The 4,532-nt window shown below is 45.1% G+C and overlaps 1 pseudogene across 1 annotated transcript; it reads left to right on the forward strand.

Moving 5' to 3' along the window:
- The first annotated feature begins 426 nt into the window (after nt 1-426).
- Nucleotides 427-835, forward strand: LOC311231835 (histone H3.2-like; annotated as a pseudogene). Its single transcript has one exon. The product of its transcript is annotated as a histone H3.2-like (transcript).
- The last annotated feature ends 3,697 nt before the right edge of the window (nt 836-4,532 follow it).

Genomic DNA, 4,532 nt, shown 5'->3' on the forward strand with positions numbered 1-4,532 from the left:
TGCAGATCACTGAAACACCATCAGTCAAGGAAACACATGCAGATCACTGAAACACCATCAGTCAAGGAAACACATGCAGATCACTGAAACACCATCAGTCAAGGAAACACATGCAGATTACTGAAACACCATCAGTCAAGGAAACATGCAGATCACTGAAACACCATCAGTCAAGGAAACACATGCAGATCACTGAAACACCATCAGTCAAGGAAACACATGCAGATTACTGAAACACCATCAGTCAAGGAAACACATGCAGATCACTGAAACACCATCAGTCAAGGAAACACATGCAGATCACTGAAACACCATCAGTCAAGGAAACACATGCAGATCACTGAAACACCACCAGTCAAGGAAACATGCAGATCACTGAAACACCATCTTCTTGTTCGAGTGAAGAAGAAAACATAGTTTCTCATAATGGCTAGAACTAAGCAGACCGCTCGTAAGTCCACCGGTGGCAAAGCCCCAAGGAAGCAGCTCGCCACCAAGGCTGCCCGTAAGAGCGCACCGGCTACCGGCGGCGTGAAGAAGCCCCATCGTTACAGGCCCGGTACCGTGGCGCTGAGAGATCCGTCGTTACCAGAAGTCCACCAAGTTGCTGATCCGCAAGATGCCTTTCCAGTGCCTTGTCAGAGAAATCGCCCAGGACTTCAAGACCGACCTGCGCTTCCAGAGCTCTGCTGTCATGGCTCTTCAGGAGGCCAGTGAGGCTTATCTGGTCGGCTTGTTTGAGGACACCAACCTGTGCACCATCCACGCCAAGAGGGTGACCATCATGCCCAAAGACATCCAGCTGGCCCGCCGCATCCGTGGAGAGCGCGCTTAAATCGGCTTTGTTTTCCTACATTCATAACCCAAAGGCTCTTTTAAGAGCCACCACCGTTATCATGAAAAGTACATTCCATTAACTCATTATTTCAACATGCCAGTTATACTAAAATCATCACTTTAATTCTGATATTTAGACTAGCATATCTTGTTGGCTACAGTAGGGCTAAAGCAGAACAGACTGCACATTGCCATATAACATATTTATTGATCCCCTTGGGAACATTCGTTATCATAGCAGGAGGGGAGGTACAGGTAGTATAATACATACAGGTCACAGAATTATATTACAGTGGAGAAGTACAAATTTAATAAAAAGGCAGTGTAAACAATATACAATATAATTTACAATGTACATGTGCATAATTGGCAACAATGTGTGAGATGAGGGTATGTATGCCCTCTGTTATTTTGCCCATGACTGAAACAAAGCTACGCCCTACCCAAAGCTGTAAAGGAATGTGAATCACTACCCACTTTCAAAAACACTCTCAAAGAACACCTATGGGAGCAATTTGAAACTGGCCCCTGCAAATGTCCTAACTCAACCCCCTCCAATGTACAGTAAATTACCAAGTATGGCTTTGTCAATATTCCAATGTACAGTGTACAGTGTCCCCTACCCAACCCCCCACCCACCCAACCACCTCCAATGTACAGTTCCCCCTCCCCACCCACCCAACCCCACCCCACCTACCCAACCTCCTCCAATGTACAGTTTCTATGTCAAATGTATATACTCTCTTTTCTGGACTATTTTTGTATCACAAACAGTACTGTATTTGCAAATCTGGTATGTCATAAATGTCAAGTCAAGAGTTTTAATTGTCACGGCATACAAGTATACAATGAAATGCGCGTGGTCTTGCCCGCAACGATGTGCAATACAGTGTTACAACATATAATTGAATCCAATAAAAAAAAAACATTGTGCAATAAACAGGTAACAGGTAACATGGTGTGACAATGGTGTGTATAGATGTAACAGTAGGCCTACTGTCTATCTGTATGTTGTGTGTGTCATATATGTTATGATGAATTGAAAATGGGGAACCCTGATGTAAACAAGACAAAAGTCTTTCTCTGGTCAGCATCCCCTTAACAATTGTATGTATTGAGCTGTACTGTACTGTACCCATTCTGCAATCTGTTAATAAAGTTTTCAATCAATCAATCAATCAATCAATCAAAAGTCAAGGGAACACATGCAGATCACTGAAACACCATCAGTCAAGGAAACACATGCAGATTACTGAAACACCATCAGTCAAGGGAACACATGCAGATCACTGAAACACCATCAGGCAAGGGAACACATGCAGATCACTGAAACACCATCAGTCAAGGGAACATGTAAATGTAGCTATGGCCAACTGCCACACACCAGAGTTACATGCTCACTGAACATGCATTTACTGTTTTTCAGGATGGGGTGTTTAATAACAAATACGCCTTGAGATGATTACATCAGGCTTTTCTTATTTATTTCTTTATTTATAGACTCATCTCTAATAACCTGCATTATAGACTGATCTCTAACGACCTGCATTATAGACTGATCTCTAACGACCTGCATTATAGACTGATCTATAACTACCTGCATTATTATAGACTGATCTCTAACGACCTGCATTATAGATTGATCTCTAACGACCTGCATTATAGACTGATCTCTAACGACCTGCATTATAGACTGATCTCTAACGACCTGCATTATAGACTGATCTCTAACGACCTGCATTATAGATGGTTTCACTGGGTTGCTGTTGCTAGGGAACAGTTATTGCATTAGCAAACAGGAAATAAAAGTGGGTCTTTTTAGAACGCTATTGTTGTCACTTGTCATTTTGTCATGTAAACACGCATGTAATTAATAACATTAATCATGGTTCCATTCTATCTAGGTGTGCCTGTGCCTTGGTATGGTGTTGCTGCCTCACTGATCCAGTCAGGCTTCAGGGGGGGGGGGGGGTGTAGGGGCGGGGCCTTGCTGCCTCACTGATCCAGTCAGGCTTCAGGAGGGGGCTGTAGGGGCGGGGCCTTGCTGTCTCACCGATTCAGTCAGGCTTCAGGGGGGGCTGTAGGGGCGGGGCCTTGCTGTCTCACTGATCCAGTCAGGCTTCAGGGGGGGCTGTAGGGGCGGGGCTCCCCGGGCAGAGGCAGCAGGCTCCGCCCCCGAGATATTCCCCGGCGGGCCCTGCTGCCTCGCGCCATATTAGCTATAAAGCATTGTAGCCTATAATATGAGTTGTGCTGCTATTGCTATTGTTGTGAAGAGTCTTCTCTCTCTCTCTCTGTCTCTCTGTCTCTCTCTCTCTCTCTCTCTCTCTCCCTCCCTCTCGAAATGCAGTGCGCGCTTACTTGCGTTGCGCGTAATGAAAGTTTTTCTCTCTCTCTCTCCCTCGCTCTCTCTCTCTCTATTTCCCTCTCTCTCTCCCTTTCTCTCTATCCCACTCTCTCTCTCTCCCTCCCTCTCTCTCGAAACGCAGTGTGCCTTACTTGCGTTGCGCGTAATGAAAGTCTTTCGCTCTCTCTCTCCCTCGCTCTCTCTCCCTCGCTCTCTCTCTCTCTTTCCCTCTCTCTCCCTCTCTCTCTCTCCCTCCCTTTCTCTCTATCCCTCTCTCTCTCTCTCCCTCCCTCTCTCTTGAAACGCAGTGTGCCTTACTTGCGTCGCGTGTATTGACAGTCTCTCTCTCTGTCTCAAGTAGCCAAACTTGAGACAGAGAGACTACACTATAAAAACGTTGTGTGTGTGTGTGTGTGGTTTTTGGCTGGTGAAAATGCTGAGTGGCTAGTGATTTTGGAAAACCACTAGCCACAGTGGCTGGTGAGCTAAAAAGTTAATGTCAAGCCCTGCTTACCAGTGACAAAAAGGATGAGCGCAATGAAGCAAGTGCACTCAAGAATGCCATAAGCAAATTTCCCTTTCTATTTTTGGTCAACATGCAGACCAAGATTTTGGAAAGCATAAATGCTGCTTCACAGTTACTGCAAGCAAAAGACGCTTCAGTCTTAGTCTAAAATTTGTCATTTTATTAGACTATGTTTTTGTTGTTCTTATGGTGTGTTGGACTTTATGTCATGTTATATCATTATCTGATATATATTTCGTTTCTATACCCTTTGTACAAACAACATCTTAAATATTACACCTTTTCTTTGGTTACTTTTCTTTCAAATAAAAAAACAAAATTGTAATCTTACTGACTGAGGTCAAAAAACAGTTTGCTCCTGCAGAGACAAAAGATCCACACACCTGAGTCATAGGGGCGGAGTCGGACATTAATATGTGACCCTGCTGCAAGTAAACATTATTATTCTAAGACATTTTTTTTCTCCTTATTTTTAAATTTTTTCTCCCATCCCAATTTCGCGTTTCCAATTCTCCCCTCCCCTGTCTTGAACGTTGCTAGACTATGCCCCCCACTGGTCGGCTGTAGTGAGGATAGAAGCCTTGCATCACGTGTTCCCTCCGGTACACGAGGAGGCAGCCTGTCGCATCTTTTCACCAGACAGCGCCAGACTCTCAGTGGCGAGGAGTAACGTGTTGGAGGCTCACGCTGCCCCCGATACTTCCTGTCTTTTGCTGTGCAGGCGTCGCCCAACCGACCTGTAGGGGTCGCTGTCCACAACGTCCAAATCCCCACCCATTGACTTCCACCCGCTACCTCTGCCAATTGAGATAGTATGACGAC

The sequence above is a fragment of the Notolepis coatsorum genome, assembly GCF_963971535.1.
Source record: "Notolepis coatsorum genome assembly, chromosome: 7".
In the NCBI taxonomy this organism is placed as follows: Eukaryota; Metazoa; Chordata; class Actinopteri; order Aulopiformes; family Paralepididae; genus Notolepis; species Notolepis coatsorum.